Source organism: Alligator mississippiensis, chromosome 2 (genome assembly GCF_030867095.1).
Source record: "Alligator mississippiensis isolate rAllMis1 chromosome 2, rAllMis1, whole genome shotgun sequence".
NCBI lineage: Eukaryota > Metazoa > Chordata > Crocodylia > Alligatoridae > Alligator > Alligator mississippiensis.
Window position 1 is genome coordinate 118,361,264 of NC_081825.1, and position 25,557 is coordinate 118,386,820.

The following is a 25,557-nucleotide window of genomic DNA, read 5'->3' on the forward strand; positions in this document are numbered from 1 at the left end:
TATTCAGCAACACTGCAATGGAAAGAAAAAGTATGAAGAGATGGAACCATAAGCAAAGTAGATAAAAGGAAAGCAATGTGTGTATGGGGAGGGAACGCCCTGCATTTTAAGTAAACTGAATTCTTACCTGGCTGGTCCTGCCAAAGTCAAGAGCTGCATGGCATGTTCTGCAGGTGGTGGCAGAAATCTATACAGATGTACTCATCTGGCACACTGGTGTATGAGCTCCCTTCTGACAAGCAGACGACAGAGGAGGGCAACTACCTGTACTGAGGGAAAGAAGGAAGTATTTGCTTACTGAGAGAGTTGTCAAAAAACTTATTAGCAACATTCATGTCTCTTGTGAAATGTGATTGCTGTTTCAGGACCTGTAATCTATAACCTAGCTGTCTTCACCTTTGTCTGCCCAATTTTTCAAAAGCATGAATCACCTACATAGTCTTTTCCCTGCTTGGGAAGCATTAAAGACTTACTGCAAATATACAGACCATGTGGGGGCAAAAAAACCCAAACACCTAGTAATGACCTAGTAATGACAAAGTTGCTTTTTTTTTTTGATAGTTTGAGGAAAAATTGAAATAAAATCCATATACAAAGGGCTTGTGTTAATACAAGGGCCAGGCATTTAAAAGTATTTATGTGCCTAACATCCATCTGGGCCTAAATGGCTGAACAGATCAATAAAATACTTAATATTTATATAGAGCATTTTGTGAACATTTCAAAGATCATTGCAAGCATCGTCTAAACCTAAAGAATTTGGTACATAGGTTATGAGTATGGAGATATTTTACAAATCCTAGAAAATCCTTCAACTTTTCCGCAGGGACCAGAATTCCAAATCTCTTATTTTTATTGCTCCAAATTGTTTACATCTCTAAACTGTTTCCCATTTGTCTACATCTCGCTTAAACTGTGGAAGCCAAAACTGGACAGAGTATTCCTGTTGGGGGCCTGCCTATCCTGAATAGAGTGAACTGATTATCTCCTGAGGCATACTCCGGCAGACAACATTCTTAATAATACATCCCAGAAAAAGATTTGCATTTTTTGCAACAGCATCAGTTTGCTAACTCTTATTTAGTTTGTGATTGGCTATAATCCCTGGTTCCTTTTCCTCATTCTTGGCAGCTGATTTATTATTCCCCATTTGGTATTTGTGCATTTAATTAAGTTTAGTAAGCAACTTCCCCACAGTTATACAATATGCCACTTGAAGAGTCTACAATATGATTATAGCACTGGAATGGGCTGCTGGGTCATCAAGGAGAGTCCCCATCTAGGAATAAAGCCTAAATAACTCTCTTGTCTCCTAGTCCTGTTGTAGTAACTCAATCATCTACTGATGCTGTGTGGAGAAACAGGCTACCATACAAAAACAGATTTCTTTTGCTCTACGCCTACTTTCATAAACAAAAAGAGCAAACAAAACAGTTATTTTAAATGATTATGTAGTCAGGGAAATACCTCTTTGCCCAGTGTGCAGGGAACGCTATTTGTTGACTGCCGCCTTGTACTTTGTGGTGTAGTATATACAAACACAATATTCAGTTCATGGAGATGCAGCCAAAAACAACATCACCACCACAATAATAATACAGAAGCCTCTGAAAGTTATTTTAGAAAACACTTTAGAAAACCGTTTTACATTTCAATTCAATTTTCTCTCTTTCCTATCTGGCACATATCTTTTGCCCATCAAAAGATTAGAGACATTTTAGGATGTTGGTGTAAATTCAGTGCTTCCCATGTATCTCACAAAGGCAACATGAAGAGCTACTAGAATGATACATAGACAAAGGGTAATATTTTGTATCACTAGAATGATGCATTTCCTTAACCTGAAAGGGGAAATAGAGGACCATGGTCTTGCAAGTTACTCTATACTATATACAGGCTTGATACTTGCATCCCCATTTATTTTCATGTGTTTTCCCTATAGCCAGGTACAGATATTACACATAAACCAGGATAAGTGATGGGAAACTAGTCGACAACTGTAATCGAACAGAAGTTCAGTGCACATAGACCAGCTTAAAAATGGCAGAACTTGATTTAAAATAGACCAGGATGGATATAGCATCAAACTAAATTGATTTAGGTTAGACCAGTTTAATGAACTTCTGTACCAGACCCCCTAGTGACTTAAGTTAGGTCGCAGCCCACCAGAACCTCAGGTGCCTTTGTGGTCCCACCCAATCCCCTGATTTCACATGAAGGCATGCTGGCACTTGGCTTCTCTGAGCCGTCAGTTGTAGGTGCAGGGTGAGCATCTGAAGGGGCCTTTGCAGAAAGAAGGTGGGGTCATGGCAAAGAAGGGTTGGGAGGGGAGCTGCAGTCACTGCCTCCACCTGCTGCTGCTCTTGGTACTAGCACTTGGGTGGGCATGGAGCTTCAGCAACAAGGAGGAGGGGCACTGCATCATAATCATAGAATCATAGAAGTAGGGTCAGAAGGGACCTTGTAGATCTTCAAGTCCAACCCCCTGCCTGGGCAGGAGGAAAACTGGGCTCAATTGACCCCAGTCATCAAGCCATCTCTTAAAGACCCCCAGGATAGGAGCCAGCACCACCTCCCTTGGAAGTTGGTTCCAGATCCTAGCCGCCCTTACCATGAAGTAGTTCTTATGGATGTCTAACCCAAACCTACTCTCCAACAACTTGTGGCTGTTATTGTTATCCCAGGGGGCGCTAGGGGAAACAAGGTCTCCCCCAAACCCTTCTTGTCCCCCCTAGTGAGTTTATAGATGGTCACCAGGTGCCCCCTCAGCCTTCTCTTGTGAAGGCTGAACAGGTTCAGGTCCGGTAGCCTCTCATTGTAGGGTCTGCCCTGCTGTCCCTGGATCATGCGGGTGGCCCTCCTCTGGACCTTCTCAATGTTGTCCACATCCCTCTATGTGCGTGTGTGTTCTTGTGTCCCTATGCTGTTGGTGTTTGGTGGGATACAGGGCTTCCGAGATGAGGAGGAGGGGTGTTGCAACACAATCCGGGTGGGTGTGTGTCCAACTTGGCCATGGGCGATCCTGCCCTGCACCCCTCCCCTCTCTATCCCCAACCCGCATCAGGTCCAGGTGGGACAGGTGCCTCCAGCCCCCATTGCAGCTCCTGGGAGACATTTGTGCCCAGCCAGCCTCCACTAGCACTCAGCAGATGGGCTCATCCACTTGGATCCCAGCCCCAGGTGTTCCCTGTCTGGCCCAGATCCCTTGCTTGTCCTGGGAACTCCACCTTGGACTCTTGGCAGCTCACTCCTTCCCTCTATCCCTCACTCAGCTTTCGGCTGCCCACTATTGTTTTCCCAGAGCCTGAAAGCATCGGTGGCTCCTGGACAGCACAGCCCCGGTGAGGCAGAGATTCCCTCTGCTGCCCAGCAGCCCCATTTGCTGCTGCCTTTGGCTGTGAAGCTGAAGATACAAAATGTGGTTAGCAGGGCATTTGATCCTGGCAGGAAGCAGGTGCTACCAGACCCAATGCCCACACAGGTGGCTTTCCCAATGAGCTGTACTCGGGAGTCTCCAGCAGCCCAGGGACCCAGTGGGCATACTGCATGCCATGCAAGAGTGCCCCAATCTACTGGCTTCAGCCAGTGCAGGCAGCCTGTGTACTTCTGTCCTCACCAAAGTGCACAACTGTTCTGTGCGCTCTTGAACTAACCTCAGGTACTGGGATATTTATACACTTACTTTTTTGTCCCACAACATGCCAGAGATTCACTGCTTTGGAGTAGACTCAAACAAGTCTGCTCCACACAAGAGCTGGGGTGAACTGTGCTGCACTGCGCTATGCTGTGCTGCGTGCAGTTGTGTAAATGACAAAATGTACGTCAGCGCACAGAAAATGTTGGCAGTGCACTTTTAAACTAAAGCACCTGTGATGTGTTTTAGTTTAAAAGTTTGCCACTACCATTTTCTCAGCACTGATGCACATTTTGTCACTGATACAACTGCAAGCATTGCGGTGCGAGGTGCTTTGCAAAGCGCCCAGCACTGCGGCATTTACATGTGTAAAAATGTCCTTAGAGTACACCGCAAAACTTAGATCAGTTCCACCTTGGGTTTTTTGAACCTCTGTACCTGGCCCAAGTGGAGTAATGTGGTAGGCTAGGATACAAGTTGGAGGCAGCTGCAAATTTATATCCAAGTGCAAAAAATCTGAGTACTAAATTGAGTTACATTTTTATTTCTGCATTAGCTGTATCCTTTGCAAGTGTTCGGTGCTCTCCAGCTGATGCTAGATCAAGATAAGTGAACTGAGTTTTAGTTTAAAACTTTCTTTTTTTTGAACAGCCCTGTAAAACACAGAGATAAAGAAAAGGGAATGACTATATACCAGATGGTGCAATACATTGTGCATGACTGCCCAATTAGATCATTTAATGGTGATCTAAAATCAGTCCATAGCACTACCCCTGAAGCAGTTGAATAGTTATCAAATTTAGATATTAAGCTATGAATGATGTAATCCTGAAATTACATATGAAGGAGAGAAGTTAAAAAGTAAACAATTATTTAATAAAAACATATTTAAAAAGGCCCAAAGCTGAAGAAGGACACTTTGTGCCCAGAAGCTTGATTAACATCACTGAACTATGCAGTTGATCCAATAAAAGATACAAAAAAACCCAAAAAACAAACACCCTTACCTCTCCCAAAGAAATGAAACACAAAATGGCAGGGAAAAAAAAATTCTGAAGTGAAACTATGCATCTTCTCATAGCATAAAATGACAGTAAGACACAATGTAAAGAAAGGGGGGCATACAGTTTATCTGGAACCCATAATGCCTCCTAACCCAGTTTTCTCTCTATGGCAGTTGTCTTCTAGTCGTATCTCCTACCACCCCATGCTCTGTGCCAAGCCTTTTGTACAAAGAATAGAATCCTATTTCCAAGCAGTAGTTTGAGGGTAATCTCAGGACAGCTTTTGCCCTCAGTTACATAGGCATTAAAGCCAGGGTAACTGTGCTTTTCTATCTCCCTAGCTTGTACTAAAGCTTTTCTTAAAGGAATAACTCACCATGTTAGCTACTGAAAAAAAAAAATCTTTCAGACTCACTAATTTTAACTCATGCTTCAAAAATACTTCAAAAATAGGGAGTAAGGGAGTGAAGAACCAGGCTTAGAATAAGAATGCAACAACTTGACATTGCATTTTTCACACAGTTTATTCTTGAATGCCTTTGCAAGTGAAGGAAAAAGTACATTTTCAAGTTTATACTTACGGGCTCGGAGTAGCTGACTTATCAGTGCAGTCTTTCTCTAGAACAGCTTCAGGCAGCCCAAATATGGCCAACAGACTGACAGAATGAGTAGTAATGGTCATAACTGAATGATTTTTTTCTCATGCAGCGAAGCTCCAAATTGATGCCTGCATGGTGGAGTATTATGAAGATGCAGGAAGCCATCCTTTCCTATGGCGATACTGCCTGTGCAGTTTAGGGAAGAGATGAGTTTTGGCATCGTGCATTGCAAACGTTCTGATGAATGAACTGTGCCTTAACTCCTCGCTCCTGAGCAGGGCTGCCCAGAATGCTTTGCCAGAATAGTTTTCCACTTGTCAAAGGTTAGAACATGAAAATATTCTTTTTGACAGCTTTGTTGCTCTGCAGAGGCTGGTTGAAAAAAAAATATATTTCTTCAATAAATCCTTCTTACTGTCCGAGGATACCAGGAGCTCAGTGGCCTCTCAGAAATGATGCCTAACTATAGCTGAGCTCATCTAGGGATATGCAGGGAGCCAGCTGTTTGTCTTTGGCAGCAATCTGGAAACCACAGTGAGTCTGATATTTTTATAGAGAATTTTTATTATTGTTGGTGCTATTGTTCTTTTCCAAAAGTTCAGTTTTCAATGTCTCAGATCTCAGCTTAAACAATGCAACAGTATGCAAATTCCTATCATGTGATCTACTAAGTCATCAAATGAAGCTTCTTTCTATATGGTAGCCTGCTTGAACTATATTGCCAAGCTTTATTATAATAACAGTAAAGTTAGGAACCATTGAAATGTTAATTTCATTTACAAACTTGGAAATTCTATCTTTAGTTAATTGAAATTAAACGCTTGATAAAGGCAGCCTCAACTCACCACCCAAAATATAGACATCTAAATTAAACACAATAGTCTGCTCAGCTATAATTCTAATATAATAAAGGGCTTAGTTTGTCTGTGTGTCTATTTGTGTATTTGTCTGTCTATCTGTAACACTTTTGGGCAACTGTGCATGTGCCACTGAGAAGGCCAGCAGTGATTGGCTGTGCGGGCTCCGCCTCCTCAGGCAAGGGGGAAGCCCCACTGCTCTGGGGGAGGAGGCAAAGGTGGAGGCAGCCTGTGGTGAGGGAGTCTCCGCTGCCACCACCACCTCTGGCAGGGAGGCGGGAGAGGCCCCGCTGCTCCAGGGGAGGAGGCAGAGGTGGTGGGGGAGAAGGAGCCACTGCCACCACTGCTGCCTCAGGCAGGGAGGCAAGCGAGGCCCCAGTGCTCTGGGGGAGGGGAAAAAGGCAGATGGGGTGGAGAGGGAGCCACCGTATCACACCATCCCGAAAACAGGTGGCAGGGAGTGGGAGGTGGCAGGTAGGGAAGGAGGGGAGCAGGGAGGCGGGGAGAGGGTGCAGCCACATCAGAAGCTGCAGGAAGAATACCCAGCAATAATGATGGGTGGGGCATGGCTCCAGTGGAGTGGGCCAGGTGGATGTGGAGTGGGGTGGAGTGGGGTGGGTGGTGTGGAGCCAGATGCGGAGCGCTGGGGGGGGGGGGGCAGATGGAGCTGATCTAATTAAAAAGTGTCCCCCCCGCTCCACCCCAAGGCATGGGGGGTGGAGGGGTAGGGAAGGGCCCCCCAAAGCTTGCTGGCTCAGGTCTCCAGGGGGGTCAGGTCCACGTGACAAAGGGGTTCCCTTCACCCCCCACCCCACTCCAGCCTCTGGACAGCTGCAACCAGGGGCTATAGCACAGGAATGCCTAGCCCAGCTTTTTGCTGCATTAGGAAGTAGGGCCAGGGTGAGGAGAAGAGAGTTCCCTGCCACATCGACCTGGCCCAGTCTCCCCCCTCTGAAGTCAGAAAGCTGTGGAGAGGGCCTCTTGTGGTAAGGATGACCCCTCCCCATCCCAGCCCCAGTTCCTGGTACAGCAAAGAGTTGAGTCAAGCAATCCTGTGCTTCAGCTCTTGGCTGCAGCTTTCAAGAATTTGGGGCAGATGGGGGCAAGGGAATCACCCTGCCATGTGGACCTGGCCCAACCCCGCACTGAGACCTCAGATGGCATGTGCATACCCTTCCCCCACACCTCCTCCTGAGTCTCCTGACAACAGCAGCCAGGAGCTGCATCACAGGGCTACCCAGCCTGGCTTTTTGTCACACCAGGAAATGGGGCTAAGGGTAAAGGGAACCCCTGTGCCATGAAGGTCTCCTCGTGGCACAGCTTGCTGGGTGGGATGTTGAGGGGGTGCTGGCCCAGGCACAGTCTGTGTAGCAAGCAGGCTCCCTTCCTCCCATGTAGCCCCAGTTCCTGGCTGCAGCTGTCAAGTCTGGGGCAGAGGGAGAAGGGCACCCCTCTGCTGTGCAGACCTGGCCCAGCCCCCACCTGAGATCCCAGCCAGCAAGCCTTCCATTGTCCTATAACACTTTTCCATACAGATTTAAGAATTTAATAGAAAAGAGGAGAAATCTTTTAGCATTTAATATGGATCGATTCAATAGCACTGGGATAATGCATTAGGATTCTAAGATAATAACTGTACAAATCTCTAGAATTTAAAACATTTATTAATATTTTTCTATAGATTTTTTTTAACTCATCATATGAATTCTAGAACAAGTATGCTATTCTTTAGGTTTTTTAATGCAATTTTTCACAAATCATGTGGAAAGGTTATCATTTTCCATTAAATATTATAGCACTTTTCATAAGGTAATGCATAAGAGTCAAACGCCTTCCTTTCAAATAAAATCTTCCTTGAGGAGGTAGAACACAGTATGCAGCCAACTCTCCATTATTTGCTTTGCACAGTCAGTTTTGCAGCTGAGTCCATAAGGTTTCTCTATATAATTATAAGGCATGTCTGAATTTTTCAATGGTGGGTGGACAATTTCATATGTCAAAACTTTCCTTCCAGATAGTAACAAAACTGCATGGATGGCAAACTTCTTATATGGACCTTCAAATTAAATAGCCCTACATTCATATCAATCCTTCAGCTGAAATAGCCTGCTGGGCAGCACACATGGAAAGTACCTTAGGAGAGAAAAAAATATTTAGCAAGACAAGTATCAAACCCTGATTTGGCATAGGCTGTGAAGAAAGTAACACAATGGCACCAAACACATCTGAATATCTTAATGGTACTGAAAGAAAGCAAACAATGAAGACTTCCCCCAGCATTTTTTTTCTTCAACTAGCCTTAGGATGACTTTTTTGAACTCTTTAAAACTTAATAATAAAAATATCAAAAACAAAAGCAGAGAAGCAAAGATTTTTGTGGGCAATATCTTTTATTGGACCAACTATATTGTTCGGTGGGATATAGACAAGCTTTCAGTACCACAGTACTCTTTTCCAGGCCTCAGGAGAACTGAGAAAAAGGTACTGGGGTACCTATGTCCCTCCCAGCTATACAACTGGTGCAATAAAAGATAGCATCCACAAAAATCCTTGCCTCTTTTATTTTTCCTGGACTGTCAGGGTTACAGCATCACCCCAACTTTACCAGAAACAAAAGCTGAAAGTGCAAATGCAAAGGACCCCACCAAGGACCAAGCATTACATATTCATTCGCAGGTACACTGGCTTTCTCTGGTAAAAAAATTCACAAATTCTCTGACAAAACCCCCAAAATCTGTTATTAAAATTAAAAGCCCTCTGCAGCAACCTCCAACCTTGTTGCTGCCTCTCACTGTCCCCATAGCCGCCCCCCCACCTCTCACTGACCCCAAAGCCCCCCCAGTACTGCTGGTGCCCCTCACTGCCCCCACAACAGCCCCCCCCACCCTATTCATGCCTCTTGCCCCCCATCCACAGCCCTTGCCCCCCAGCCCTGCCAGAGGGGCGGCCAGCTTCCAGGGCTATGGGGCCAGGGCCCCAAATATGCAGCTCTCTGCCTCCAACAGCAGGCAACTGCAGCAGAAGCAGCATGGAGCTGGCTCCCCCACTGATATGCTTGCTTGGGTGGGGCCAGGGCCAGCTCCTGGCTCCACCCCAGCCCTGCGGTGCCTCCAGCTGCCATGAACTGCAACCCCCCCAGCCCTGCCAGAGGGGCCCCCAGCCCCCTGCAAGCCCCACTTACTTCAGGCTCCAGGAGAAGAGTAAGGCTGAGCTGACCCCAATGGAGCCATGGCTCACTGAGAGTCTCAGGCCCTGTCATTCCCCTCCCACTCTCGGCAGGGCTGCTGTTTCCCGCCCTGTTTGCAAACAGCTTTTGCAAGCTGGAGCTCAGCCAGGAGCAAGCAAAAGCAAGGACTCCATGGGTGTCTCTGTTAAAAGGAGAAATCTGTGTTTTCTCTGATAAAAAGGGGAAATCTGTGGTTTTCTCTGTTTTTTTCATGGGAAATGGAAAACCCGGATCCCTGTTCATTAGTAACAAATTACCAGTATCACCAGACATTGAAACTGCCCAGGCCTCAACATCCTTCATGAAGTAACACATTTAGAACTAGCCATCCATCCAGCATAACAAACTGACCCACATCCTATTGTAAGGTGAAGTGTCTGAATTCCAAGGAGGCATGTGCCTAGGTCAGAAACTGGAAGAGATGGAGAGCATCATCAGAGCCAGCTCCTGTGAGCTAGTTTCTGATGCTCTTCAGGGTCACTATCTTGGCCTGGCCTTGCAAGAAATTGGTCAAGCAGATCACACTTTCATCAGCTGCTCAGTATGGGAAAGAGAAAATGTACATAGTTTTGTAGAAGTCTAAGTCTGGCACAGAGGGTGACATAGAAGGGCCACACATGGGGGCATTCCAGGAAGGTGTGGAAGAGCATCTCCTCCACCTCCTTCTTGCAGAAGGGCCAAGCTGCCACCAGTCTTCAGTCATCTAGAGGTCGCTGGTCTTCTTGGCAATGGGAGCTTATACAGCCCCAGCAGGCTTATTCTGATATTTCTGTTACTATGCACCACCTTCATGTTGAGTCAGGACAATTAGATTTTTGAACTTATATGCAGTTTCCCACAGTCAACCCAGCACATGAAGGAACTTTTTATGCATTGTCAAGAAACACAATGTTTTAGCTCAGATACCATCATTCTCAATTCTAATGCATACTACTCCTTTATTAACTTTTAACCCTGTTTCTTACTTTGGGTATTTTTTGTTTCAATATTATATACATCAACTTTTCATTCCTTCTGAATATCACTAGTTTCCTCTTTTGCCTACAGTGAAATATAAAAGTCATAATAGAAAAAATATACATCAAACAAAATAGTGCATAATGGTAGAGCACACAAAGTTGAACAACATGGCAATGTTTAAAAATCTTAACTGACTGATGAGCCTTAACCAAACAAAATATGTCTCCAGGGTGGCTACTTTTCTTGTTTAAGTCAAACCTGCTCCTGCCTATGAATTGTAATAATAAACAACAGTAACAGATCTCTGAAGCAAAGGAAGATAGTTGATTTCATTTGAACATAAATTCACAGAGTTGTGTGCCAAAACACAACTCCTCTATTAAAGTTTTCATGGCTCTTGGAACAAAGGATATTCTAGGTCAATCTGTGTTTGTCCATCAAGATCTTTTCCATTATATGTTTGATAAGAGAGAATTTTCAGACAGCTTCCTCCAACTTAGAGCGTCCTATATTTTTCAAGTTCATGCTTATATCCAAACACCAGTGATCACTTCTGTCCATACTAATGAAAAGTATTCTAAGTATATTTCACTAAAGAGAGCCTTCCTGAAATGACAGAAGACATTGTTAGATGAAGATCAGGAATTTGGCGTTACTTCTGAAAGAGGATACAAGGCATGTCTATATGTGCCAATTTAAGGCACTTTAGCCTAGTTTAAGGCACGTTAAGGGTGTGCATCTATATGTGTGTGCCCTTAATGTACCTTAAAAATGATGATTTTAGGCAAAAGCAGGTATCAAATTTAGGCATAAATAGCTAAAGTGCATTAATGCACATGTAAATGCATTAAGGAGCATTAACACTGTGTATGGATTGACTTGAAACTAACTTTAGTCTCGTGTCAGTCCGCACACATGACACTGATGTACTTTAATGCATGGATGTGTAGATACAAACCTAAATCGCCTTAACATGCATAAGCTATTGTGCATTAAATTTAGGCATGCCTAAATGCATATGTAGACATGCCTTATATGACCGTGATTAGTTCAGGGCTTCTCACATGCAGAAAGTTATTCCTGTGCTAGGGTTAAAGAACTTGGGCCTGTGTCATTTTTTCCTCTTCAACTGTTAGACTCAATTTGCCTTTCCTTTGGAGCTTCTCAGAAATCCAAACATTATTTTAGTTACAAAACACAGAATTTTGCAGAAAAATTAGTTTAACTTATATTCCCATTTTTGAAATATCAAAAAAAAAAAGATTTTCATTTTTCATTTGCCTATGGAAACCACATTAATTGAATTTTCTTTCTATATTGTTAAAATAATATAGGTTTATAGTTAAAATATGCTAAGTAAATGAATCCTATTGTTTTTAAAGTAGGAGGTTCCAGAGTCACAGGAATAGTAACTGATATTGGGTCATCCCCTGAACTAATATGGCACTGTGCATTTGATTGCTATTTTCCATATGCTACTCTCCCAATGTACTTCAACTCTGACTTGGAGGAACTATTCATAGGAATATAGAGGAAAATTGGTTCTCCATGCCCCTTTATTTCCTGGTCTCTGATTGAGATTGTCAGTGTCTGTAATGTAGTAGCCTGAAACCAGTAATTTATACTAGAATAAATTAGACCAGGTTTATGAGTAGGCCTACAGTAGCAGGTCAGTGAATAACTGTCAGATGATAAAGTATTTTTATCATAACTTATCTGAGGTGGAATTAAACCACTTGCACATAGCAGAAACAAACATTTCTTTCGTATCTGATCCCTGAGTGAAGGTGTTTGGAAAAGTGCTGTATTTTTTTAACTGAAGCAATAACATACATAGTTCATTATGAATAAAGAAATAGGCAAAAAGAATCAATATTTTGCTGGTTGGAGAGTGTATAGCTTTGCACGCTTGTGAAAAATTACACTGACATTTGCAAAACGATGGAACATGTGATTTCCCATTTACATTTTGAAGAACATAAGCAGCCCAGCCACAAAGGAACTGCTGGAAACAGCCACAGAGTCATATAGTAGATGGAAACATTTTCCTGTATGTGAATAGATTTCTTGGGCAATATTTCATAAATTTTATCATAAGGTCCAAGGTTTATTGAAGAAGATAAATCATGTCTGTACTTGGAACTGATTTATTTTACTGAATAGGTATTTATATATAAAAGATGTCTAGTCCCGTGGGAACTGTGATAGAAGCTACATCCTCTGAACCATATGGGATTTCTCATCCATGTAAAGCTATAGGTACTATATACATATATTTTTTTGATAGAATACAGACTTTCTGTCGAGCTTGTTCCTGAACTTGATCTTATAAAGCAATGAGTAGTGAGAAAAGGTTTTGAACTGCTGAGCACCATTGTTCAGCAGCAATTAGCAAAGCCTCAGCAGCTGTGCAGTTTGGTGGGTATACAACCTCTTCTCACACATATCAGACCAGATTTGCTGTCTCTTGTCTATTTGGGCAGATTTGGAAACATATAGCAGCCCACTTACAAGTGTGATTCTATCCATTTAAATTAGGTATACAGTAGCCATGATGCTGCATAAGATATAGGCCTCTAAGGCCCATGTACACATTACAGGTATTGCACAATTAACTAAGTAATTGTGCAATGACTTTAAGACCAGCCACACGTGCAAATGACTTAGCTCATGATAAAAAGCTCCTACAAACTATAAAGTTAAACTTCGAAAATATGTTTTAATTTTATAGCTGGTTGGTATCCAGCTTTATTTTGCACATGTAGCAGGGTCTTCCCTGAGGCTGGGAGCCCTATCAGCTGACAGGGCTCCCAGCTGCATGGGTGTACCATGCCCAATGTGAACCCCCAGGCCCTGAGGATCAAAGCAGCTGTGATTCCCAGAAATCAGGGATTTCACACACCCCTGAGCCCTGGGAATTATGGCTGCCTCGAACACCACCACCCAAGGGATTTCACTCAGGGGACTTCCAGATGCAGGAACCTACTTCTTGCTGGTGCAGGAAGAACCCACAATCAAGCTCCCCCTGCGCCAGCAATAAGGCATGATGGGATCAAATGTGAAATCCCACAATCGCATCTCCTGCCATACACATGTGGCATGGCAGGAGACATGATTGTGTGAATCGTGCATTATATCCCATCAACCTTTATCTGCATGTGCAGAGGAGGCCTAAGTGTAATAGATGTATTATCCTTAAGTCTTTGAAGGTGGGATGCACCGACAAGCAGTTATTTGCAATTCTGAAGCAGAGTTCAAAACCGAGATAGAAGCAAGCATAGCCAGAGCCTGGTAATGGTAGAACAACCCAATTTAATCACTATGGAAACCTATCCTTTTGGCAGCCAGATTGTACATGTGGATTTTCAGGTGCAATTTTTATTTTATTTTTTTTTTTTTTTTTGCTTTACAAAAACTTTATATTAAAATAAAAGTTTCCAAACCCTTGGGATGTGCCACATTTGACTATCAGAAGCAGAGTCATGACAGTCAGTATTTCTGACTGAGCAACTCCTATACTCATGTGCCTAAGGCACAAAATATGTGAAAACTAAGGGAGTGTATGGCAGAAGACTTCTTCCTTTTATTCCATGCCATAAATTGCAGTACTGTCTCATTGCTATACAAGCTACATTACTGTTATTCCACTGTGGGGTGGGGAGAGAAAGGGAGGAAGGGAGGAACTGGAAACAAAAATATTCAATATCCAGCATACATGCTAGGTACGATTTTCTATACTATAGTTTCAAGTTCCAGATTCAGAATTCCTTGTTTCTTCTACAGTTGTCAATGGCTTGATTAAAATAGACTTGTACACACACACACGAGTATGTATATTAAGATGTGTGTGTGTGTGTATACATATATATATACATATATATGCACACATACACACATATTACATACACTTATATATGGCTTCATTAATATATATAAAAGAATATATATTTGCTAGGCACATACACATTTATCTATAAGTAGTCATTAGTGAGGGTATTTACCTAGCTATATTTGCAAATGAACTGACATAAAAGCACACACATGGGATACACTTTTGTGCAGGTTTCTTTCATATGAACCTGTCTTCTAATTTCACAAACAAAATGGCCTGAAGTATGTGTAACAACAGGAGGTGGCAGAAATTGTGGAAAGATAAGAAAAAGGAAGAAATACACTTATAAACCAAGTATTTGAATATATTTCAGAGTTTTGATTAAGGATTTAAAATAGTTTTAATATTTTTTTCCACTTAAGTCACCTTTTATGAATTCAGCTCAAATACTAGTGAGGATACCTATATGCAGCTGACAGGAAATGTGACTTTGTGGTTAAGGTATTGACTTAAACTCAAAAGATCTTAGTTCAGTTAGCATCTCTTCTTACACTCTGTGTGGGCCTGGGTAAATCACATAATCTTTCTGTTCCTTATAATCTAATAATTCACTTTTGCGTCTTGAGATTGCAAGCTGGCTGAGACAATGGGTAATAGTGTCAGAAGTGAAGCTGAAATTAATTGGTTTGTAAAAGTCTTTGCTAAAGTCACATCCAAAATAGGACTGAAGCCTCTGAAGTGGGATGTAGGAAAACGTAGGCACCTAAATCTGAAACTGGAATCCTAAAAAATCCCTGTTCAGTGGTCACTTAACCCTGGAAGAGCCTAAATTCCAAGAACACCTTAACTTTTTACTCTAATTTCTGCAGACGTGTACAGTTGCACTTATGCACATATCCAAAACGATCTCAAGTCATGACAGCATTACAGTGCAACACTTAGTGTAGCCGAGATCAATCAGGATCCAGAAGTAGATGCCTCTCTGTCAGTGTGCACTCAGAATATACAGATGGGGCTTCTCAAAAAATGCAATTGTAGATACCACTTTGTTTCACAATGGTGGTTCTAGAGGTGGCAGCAGTGGTGGTGGTGGTGGCAGCAGAGGCAGTGGCGGCAGCAGCAGCAGAGCCCCACTTCTAAGTAATAGCCTAGCGGTCAAAAACCTGAATCAGGAAGTGGTAAACACACATTTAATTCCTTCTTCAGTCAAGAGAGACTCAAACTCACCTCTCCAACATCCCATAAGTAGGGACCTACCTAAATTGTGGTTTTGTGGATTTCTGGGAAACTGCATAAAATAGCATTGCCCATGATCCCTGCAATGCCAGGAAATTCAGCACTAGCTGTCATTTCCCAAGAAATGAACCCCCCCCCCCCCAAAAAAAAAAAAAAAGTAGTGATGTAGACAGTGAAAACACCCTTCACCAATCAGCAGTGAGGAGCAGCATCACCGGGGCTCCTATGACAATCAGCAGCAAGGGGTGGGGCCACTGCAAAATGCCCACACAATCAGCCCTGCATGGCACAAACAGCCTGCAAAAAACCCTTTGTCTCACCGTGACTTAGATAGGTCCCTACCCACAAGACTCCTAGAACCACAGTTATCCTGGGTGGGACTACACTCTCCACTCCTCCTGTGGAAGCTATGCCACTGTGTACCAAATTCAGTGACTAAAGACAAAGAATGAGTAGGAAATGATTCTGTAGTCCAATGGTTAGGGCATCTATAAGAAAGAGAGAAGAGCCCTTGGTTTGGGTCCCTGCTCCCAAAACTGTTACTGTGTTTTAACATCAAAGAGTAAAAGTAAGAAATCCATATTTGCGTGCACTGATGTGTATTACATTACACATACACACACACAATATTATATTGCACAGGAAATTCACTATTTTTTTCTTTTCTTAACACAACCTAAAATACTTTGGGCAATGCAAATGTACAGAAGCTCCTTGAAGATATATATTTAAAGAGAAAAAATAGGAAAAAAATCTATAAGGAAAATACCTTTATACCTTGATCTTATGTTCCTTTTCCCCTCCCTTTCTCGCAGTCCAAAGTCTCACAGATTCCAGCAACTGTTTTGGATAAACAAGGAATGAAGGAGCATCCCTATATTAGCATTAAAGTTAAATTATGCAGGGGGTCGGACTTGATGATCTATTGAGGTCCCTTCCGACCCTAACATCTATGAATCTATGAATCTATGAATCTTTTGAGTCATTTACATCATGCTGTTTTCCCTTTATGCATCATTATGTCAGCAGTGGCTTCCTAAAATGCTTTCCCTTAGGACATAGAATCGATTTAATCATTCTAGCTATCTCAGTCTGTCTAGCTGCTCCAAGGTTATTTTTTTTAAATAGAAAATTTCTTTTAACTGACAAGTAGAACATGATGTATTGACCTTTCCCAATTTGTAGTGTGTTCAAATATGGCAACTATGCATAATATTCAAGGCCAATTTTCAATATTGTTGTCTTTAATAGGTGTTCAGTAGCCACTGCCTTTTTAAAATCAAGGGCGTATATTTCTTCATGTTCAAAGCCCATTTTAAGCATTTCAAAAAGTCTACATATATGATAGTATCAAGCTGACTAGCAGCTGACTTCCATGAGAGCATAAGAACATAAGAATTGCTATTTACTGGGTCAGACCATAGGTCCATCTTGCCCAGTGTCCTGTGTCACACAGTGGGAGAGACTGGATAATGAAGGGGAGAGTGAACTGAGTATGACCAAGGTTGTTTCCACTGTTCCTTTCTCACTTGCAACCTCCTGCACTTAAAGTCTATGAAGTTCTGATTCAGAAGCTGTATCCCTAACTCCTAATTTCCATTTTATTTGGCACACATTCTCTCTCATTCTGTAGAATGCAGACAATGAAATAAATCTTCTCCCTTCAACATATAGCAATTTAAAAGTCAGTCCTTCTCCTCTATTATCCCTTTGAGACCTACTCTACACCTGAAACTAAAATAACGTGCCCTTACAAGTACAGAACACACACCATGTAGCCTATATTTCCACTGCAAATCCATTTTGTATAGAACTGAAGGCTGGTTTTCACAAGAAAAAGTATGCCTTTGCAATGTATTCAAAGTTGCACTTAATCAGGTATCCTGGACTTCTCACTTATCTTGGACTTCTCACTTGTCTCCCAGATGATGACCAGACTCACTCTTCCCCTTGTACAGTGCTCACTTTTTAGGAAAAAGTAGTAGATCTTTATAATAATACATAGTGCATGACAGACTGGAAGGGAAGTAGAAAGCATTCAAAAAGATTAGTTAAGCCTCCACCTCCCACAATAACATTTTGAGATGATTGAAGATTTGCTTTTCATAGTTGAGAAATCTGTTATTTTAGAAGAATGAAGCTCTAGGTTTCTTTTGCCAAATGAAAGCTGCTTCATTGAAAACTTGGGTGGGGAAGGTGTATCCCTTTCGGTTCATTCCCGACTGTTATGTATTATTGAAAATTATAGTTATACCATTTTTAATAACAAACAACAGTCAGAAACCAACTGCTTTGTGTGTGCTGGACTATCACTCTATTTAAAAATAACAGGTAACTGTTGGCTTGACAAACTGTGCTTCATATAACTTCAACAGTTACAATAACAACTGCAATTTTCTTAGAGCTATCTTGAACCCAGAGTTATTAATTTCACTTCCAGATAATTGTGGGCCTCGATTCCCAGATGGTCCTTGGGAAACGGCCGCAGTTGCGTGTCGAGTGGGGCACCGGGTGGTGACACCAACCCAGACACGCTCGGGGATGCCAAGAGCGAGGTGGAGATAAACTCCACAGACAATGAGGTGTGAAATAAAGTTTGATATTTACTTACAAGGCTGACGAACAGTAGGTCGAAACAACTTGGTGATAACGAACCATATACAACAGCGAGGGAATATATACAAGCGATGGGTAGCGATGGGTGACGGGTGGAGACCGCAATATACAAGTACAGTGTCTGGTTAGGACAAGGTACTATGCAAGGCAGTAAGCTTATGATGCTCGGAGCGACCAGAGCAGCTTCTGCTAAAGACCTAGGGGTCTGACCAGGCCCCAAGACGGGTGATCAATCCGTCCTGAGAGTCAGAGCTTGGGGACCACGCACCGAAGCGTGTGGTCCCCTATATAAAGTTTCTGGCCAATCAGAAGGCTCCCCTGATGGTACATTCTGGAACCCATAGACATGCTGGCCAGCCAGCCATGCCCATTAAGTGGTCTTTGATTGGCTAGACCACAGGTGATCACGCCCTGATCACGCATCGCTCGCATGTTGGGTCAAATTGCTGATACACTCTGCCACCGCATCACTATTTACAATGGTTGCATCACTTAACACTTTCATACAATAATCTGGCGGGGTCACTTTGCTTGTTGACAATAATAAGCAGGGACAGGATTACTCAGTGATTACAAAATGGATATGGGTATCTTTAATTAAATGGGGCATCTATTTGGGCTATTACCATTTATTTGGTTTCAGTCGAATGTAACACAATATGTTATTATTTGCTTACAGACACCTTCATATCCCCTACATTACTCTCAATACACATGCAGGACAGGGAAAGTGAGAAAGTATATTCCCTTGTGCAAATAAATGAATCAGATTTATTAACATTATGATTCTGTAATGATGCATAAGCAACACTTTCTTTTCACATACAGTACCTCACATGGGTATTTTCAGGGTTTTAGAAAACAACTATTTGCCCTGCAACTGATTGCAGACTAAAGAGCTGTAGTATTTCATCTTACAGTTTGACTTTTGGTTTGAGACCTTACACAGTCCTCCTAGTTTTAACATAGTATTAAATTCTAAGGCCAAATAACCTGAACACTGTAAGCTATGGGGTGAGGGACGAGACATGTTGAAACAATCTTAACTATAGTATCATGAACAGTGCTGCTATAATATTATTGCTGTAGGTTAATGTGATCCTTTACACAATCTTTTTTTTTTTTGTTCCACAGTAGCCTATTTTCAAGAAGTAAAACGGTTTCATTTAAATTGCTAATCCTATCACATATATGGTTTTATTCTTTTGGATTAGGATGACTGACAGTGGTATATTAGAGTTAACAAACCTTACCCGGTTTTAAATACATTTCTGGTATTGAAAGCTAACAGAGCTGAAAGCTGAATGGGTAAAGGCTTTGCTCTGGTATTCATTCCTTTATTGGAGGCCTGAAAGGACCATATGGAGGGAACCTGATAGAAATTTTGTGTCGTTGCTAAATAGAACTCAGTCCAAGGTAGAAAAATAAAAGGTTAGTTCTGCTGTCCATTATATCATTTCATTAGCAGTGGCCAATGCTTTCAAAACTAGGGCCGGGGCTGTTCAAACTGTGATTCAATTGGGCCCGGAGTTTAATGGAGTATGGTCCTCAAAGAATCACTGAAGCAAACCCTTTGAAAGATTCTGTGTTTTCTGAGCACAGCCCCTTTACCGTAGGGAGCTGGCAAAATACGAAGTAAAAGTTGAAGGGAAATGTGCAGCAAGCCCTAGGCCATGCTGCCCCTCTTCTACTCAGTCACCTACAAAACCACGTTGAAGGCTGATATGGAAGAAAACCCTCACACATTTCTATATGTACTGATTTTCTTTGGGTCTTTGCCCATCCTGTTCACCCTAGCTATATTTTTCATACGCAATTTGATTCACAGATGAAATCTGATAACCTGACTTTTGTAGGGAATGGGGTTGGTGTGTGCCAGCTGGTACATGGTTGTGTCCCGTTATGAAATGTTTAAACAGGGTATGCAGCCGAAACCCTGGATTAGTCACTCAATTAACTATTATATTTAAGAAGGATGCTAAGGTAGCCCGAGGCAGAGATAGTGAAGTTCTGGCTGAGTGAGTTGGCAGCATTGCTTTTGTCTTAATTTTCTTTAGAGAAAACAAAAAGGCTTAAGGGAAAATTTGAACATGTTTGTTTTTGTGGTAAGGGAATATAAAAATGAACTTTGCATATACATGTTCCATAAGCAAATTATTACACAGCTCAAAGGTATATTGAGAGGCACTGTAAGAACCGATGGAGGGAAATTTGTGCAGTGCCTGCTTTGAGCTATGTTTGGAAGAAAGCCAGTATTATTCAACCTCACATTCAATGCATGCTCAAAGCTTTGAAAAAAATATTAACTAGAAAAAAATCATAAACAAACTCTATGTTCTATGAAATTGAAAGCCTGAAATTCCTGTGTTTTTATTCCACTTCTGGTATTGGCTTCCTGTGTAGTTCTAACAAGTCACACCACTGCTGACTGCCCCAGCATTTAAAATATGGGGATAATATTTCCCCACATCCACCAGGTTTGAGCATTCTGATTATTATTATATTGTTTAATTGCAGTAACCTGAGAGCCAAACCCTGGTCTCTTGCAAAGGATTAGAGATGAAAAAAATGGAGAGGCAAAATCCTCCTTTAGTGCCAACCTAGGGCAGCCATTACCACTTAAATTTAATTTATCTTCCCTCCACTCACTGGGTGGTTTTATCCAGAGGACTTAGATGTAGCTATTAGATGTTGAAATAGGCTCATGCTTATTCAGCTATTCACAAATCCACCCCTAAGCTTCCTTCATATCCTATACCATCTAATACTCTGAACCATGCCCTAGTTGAAAAATCCTCCTGATTCGTTTTTCTATTACTTGTCCTCCTTGATACAATGAAACCATGTTGGTTACATTGCCCTTGCATTTATGGAAGAGAGGTGAGTTTTACTGTCAAAATATTTTAGTGAAGCAGCACTTCTGGTATAGGATTTTCTGAATCTGTCTAAAACATATTTACTTTTTCAGAAGGCTTCATTCATTTACAAACAATTCATCTGAAGAAATTCATGATGAAATAAATCATGGGGCATTCCAGGTCATCAATAGAGATAGGATTCAATGTATTTTTCTTCTGTAAAGATAGTTAATGTGCCTTTACAGTTAACCTTTTACTCCATAATTGCATTGGACTTAGAGTGCTCTAAAATTAATGTCATCCATGCATTCTTGAGGTTGGAGCAGTTGTAACATTGAAGAATGAGACAAATAGATCACTTAAGAGCCATCAGATGCCTGAATCTATTTGAACTTTACAATCCATTCAATTTTTTTTAGGTTCAATGTGTAACAAATGCTAGTTTCTCAAATATGGAAAAAGTCCCATAACTGAATCTAACAAGAGAGCTCATGCTGAGAAAGACCCTAATTTTGTTAATGGCACTGACTTCTACAATGATTTAACTAATGGAAGGATTGTTCCTTACAATAGATTGTTACACCTAGTCTAGCTTCCAATTTATTATGGGGATTCTACCCCTCCAATTTTTTCAGCCTACTTGGTTCCATTTATAGAGGTCTTTATTTCCCACCCCTCCCCCCAATCATATTCTACTTACATTTTCTCATTCATCAACTCATATTATTTATATTCCTTTTTAAATACTTTAAATTGTTTCCTTTTTTTGTTTGGTGGTTTGAGTCTTCAGATATATGTAGACTGGAATGCCTTCCCTATTGGTCAATATATGTTCTTTTTAAGCAATTTGTTCATTAAAGGTCTAGAATATTTAGACAAGCCCTGGGGGAGAGACCAGGCAGACCAGAAACTAGACTGCTATTCTGTAAATCACAACTTTATCAATGGTGTGCAAGCAGAAATAAGGAGTGGATGCCTTATGAATCACCATCTGGTCCAGAGTTCTTCCTTTCTTTGATGGAGAAAGGAATCTGTCTGACCTATTCATGGTGTGGTTGTATCAGAGCTATAGATGTAATCTTCCTTGCACTAAGCTGGTAATTATGTCATCAGTCTACATGTTGCAAAACAAAAAGATAAATGCATTAATTTAGTGCTACACTTGGGCTTATAATAGTTTTTTGTTCAACAGTAGAATCCCATCCCCTGCACACACAAAAAAAGGAAAAAATGAGGAATAGTTTGGCTGAAATTTCAAAGCTGAAATTTCAAAGCTACCCAAACACATTCTATATGTAATAAAAACTATCTTCTTTCTTCCTGAAAAATTCCAAATAAGTAAAATTTCTTTGCCATGAAACTGAAAATGGAATGCTTTTCAGTGACGGTCAGGTGTTTCACACAGCTCCAGATGCCATAACTATAATTATTCAGGTAGTTCCATAAAACATGATGAATTGAAGTAATGTCATAGTACGAACAGAAGAACTGCTATAATGAGATTGTCAATAATATGCAAAGCACCCAAATCTGTTTCTGCATTTGTCCTCAACTCACAAAAGTAGATTTATTTTAGAGTACAAACTGAATAGCTCATTTTGAAGAAACCATGTTCAATTTTTTTCTGTCACCATGGAAAATTGAAATGTTATTTTCTGCCAATATTCTGTAGCTTTAAATACTTAGAGAAACACAGATACAGCAACAAGCCTATTCAAGTACTGAACAAAAGATACTGCATTTTGAACCAACTATCAGCCATCCTGTTGGGGATTAGCTATACATCCTGTGCCCATCACCTATCAAACAACCTAGACTAGGCCACCAACTTCTACATGGCTGATGAAGATGAGGCCACCCAGGATGTAATGGACACAGGCACCACCACTGGCACCACCTCCAGACCAATGAACACTGGTTTTGGACCTATGCCAGCAGCAGCAGCTGGTGGGAGCAGGTTGTACTGGACACATAGGACAACAAACAGTGGGTCCAGACCTTCCACATGCACCAGAGCAGCTTCATGGACATTGTCACCCAGCTTCCCTCCCACCACATTGTGTGTCAGTACATCAGCATGTGGCTACCCTTCACTCTGAAGAACTGAGTAGGCACTGCCATCTTGAAGCTGGCCAACCTCAGCAGTCTCCATGACATCACCAACCAGTTCAGTGTGGACAAGTCCACAGCCAGACAGGCTGTGCAGGAGGTATGTTTGGGCATCCAGAATGTCCTGGCCAACTGTTTCACCTACCTCATCAATCCACAGAAGATGATTGCCACCTTACACCATATAGGCTTCCCCAGCTGCATGGGGCCATGAAAAGCACTCACTTCCTCATCTTCTGCCTTGTCCCATGGCACCTGGGTGTTCATCAACCACATGGATTTGGTGACCACCTTGGTGACAGGCTTATAAAGGCCTTCAGGCTGTTGGGGAATCATTGCATTGCTACCTCCCCTCCCTGCCCTCCCCTTTCCCTCTTTCTCCCCAGGGGCTTTGTATTTCCCTGGTGCCTGGGTCCCTGTCATGGTTCGGTGGAGTACAGTAGAGCCATACCATCCTCAGAAGCAAGGCATCCTCACTCAGTGCCTTCATCTTCAATCAGAACACAGGAGGAAGGCTAGGCATGGGTGCTGTGGTAGCATCTGCCGCACTGGAAGTCAGGGGGACTAGGGTACACTTTATATATTTGGAAGGGAACAACAAAGAGATGTAAGAGTGGGAGTGGAATAGTGTTGGAAATAGTGTCCTGGGGCTGCGTGTTTGGCTGTAGTCCATGGGATTGAGGACTGAGAAGGGCAGAGAGGGCTCCCACAAGGTGGAGGTCCTGGTCCTAGGTTGTGATGACCATGGCATCAGAGCTTTTCCCCTGGTCCTAGGCACCATGATCTGTCTACTTGACCTTGCCCAAGGAAGCTCAACTCTACCTGCAGGTAGACATCCGCTCCTAGATCCTGTTATGTTCCAGGGACCAGCATCAATGGGCCAGAGTCCTCAGGAACTACCACCACCAGCAGACCTTGTACCCTGTGGTCCCCAGGGACCTGCTCCTGGGTACCTGGTTATCCTGTCATCCCAGGGCCTTCCTGTACCTCCACCTGCAGTGGGGTCCCTGCTGGCAAGTCCTTTCTCCTTCTATGCCCTGGTGGTACCATACATGTGTGGGATGGCCTCTCCATGATGAGGAAACAGGACAGCTCCTTGTAAAAGCATGCTCTACTTCCTGCTCCCAGTCTTTTTATTGGCATCATGTACTTGTTTGTACTGGAATTGCCCTTATTTCATCTTGACCCACCACTGCACCTAGGCCTTGTTGTAGCCTTGTACTTGCACCTGTTGGGCAATGTGCTTGAATACATACCTGGTGTAGTGCTCTTTGTGGAGCTGGTCTTGGGTCTCCTGCTCACCCCAGATGGTCATGAGATTCCACATATTATCATGGCTCCAGTTGTGTGACTGGGGTTGGTTACCGGAGGAGGATGGGATGGGGTCTTCCATGATCTGTAGTGGTGCCCATGGGGCCCTGGCATGCACACGTGGGTGAGGGTCCAGCTGCAAGATGAATGGATGGATGGATAGAATGGTGTGTAGGGGCAGGCCCCAGTATATGGCTCTTCCTCAATCCAGCTATGTGTGGCCCCTGCTCCAGATTGACTGGGAGGTGGCCTAGCCAGTGGAGACCTACAACCTTGAACTTTCCAGGGGTGTCCAGCAGACACCCATGATGCTGACAACACCACACTACCCAGCACATAAATTTCCATTGTCCTCTACTGCAACACTGAGACAGTTGGCCACATCTAACCTGCTCCTGACATTTCCAGGGGCATCAACCTTCTTGCCCTGGTGTGGGTGCTCTCCCAGCCCTAGTAGTCTTGGACCCTGTATCTGCAGGCCAAGAAAGCCTTGCTGCACTCTAGGTGCACATGGTCCAGGTACCTTAACACAGTATCTGAGCCATGGACATCACAAGGTTGCCTCTGTGCAGGCCCAGTCCTGATGTTCTTCCACCTACCACCCTTAACCACAAGAACTGAGCTGCCCAAAATGGATCCTTCTTCAAGGGGGTGGGACAGGTGACTATGCTGCTGTCCAGGTTGTAGGATGCCTTCTCTGGCCTCTGAGATGTGGTGTTGATGTGCCAGGATTGGAGTCCATGATGAACATGTGTTGGGTTCTGCATGTTCATCATGGGATACTTCATGATAGAATGTTGGGGGTACAGGTATGGCTTAGGGACTCATGCAGTGGACACAGATGGCTTGCTTCCCCTCACTTCCTGCCTGTGGCTGACAGGTGGCTGGAGGTTGGAGGCAGGGCTGTTCTTCCCTGGTGCTGGAACAGCCCAGGTATGGGGCCTGCTAGTGAAGGACCATCCATGGTGATGCCAATTAACTAATTAATCCAGAGGGTCGTTAATCCTCTATGACCTACAGGTAGTCAGGTTCAGGGCATTAAAGTAAGTTAATTTCCCTGAGGATTGATTTACTGCCTGACCCCACTCAAAGTTAGGAAGAGTAGCTACACACTACAACACAGGTAGGTTGAGCAATATAAACTGTATTACACAAAAAAACCCCGTGCAACAACTACCCGACACAATATTCCCGTAACACCTGAGCCACAACACAATAAAATGCACTCAACAAGACAATAACCCAACACACATCCCAAACCCAGCTTCCCCAGTCACACAACTAATCAACTACACATTACAATGAGCTTTGGTCA

At 42.7% G+C, this 25,557-nt stretch overlaps 1 long non-coding RNA gene across 2 annotated transcripts in view; it reads right to left on the reverse strand.

Moving 5' to 3' along the window:
• Window positions 1–5,668, reverse strand: part of LOC109284821 (uncharacterized) — a 105,102-nt gene extending 99,434 nt beyond the window's left edge. For both annotated transcript variants that reach the window (XR_009459845.1, XR_009459844.1), the window contains exons 1-2: window positions 5,220–5,668; window positions 128–269 (exon numbers count right to left, since the gene is read on the reverse strand). This is a non-coding gene — a long non-coding RNA (uncharacterized LOC109284821). The remainder of the gene's footprint in view (window positions 1–127; window positions 270–5,219) is intronic.
• Window positions 5,669–25,557: the final 19,889 nt, after the last annotated feature.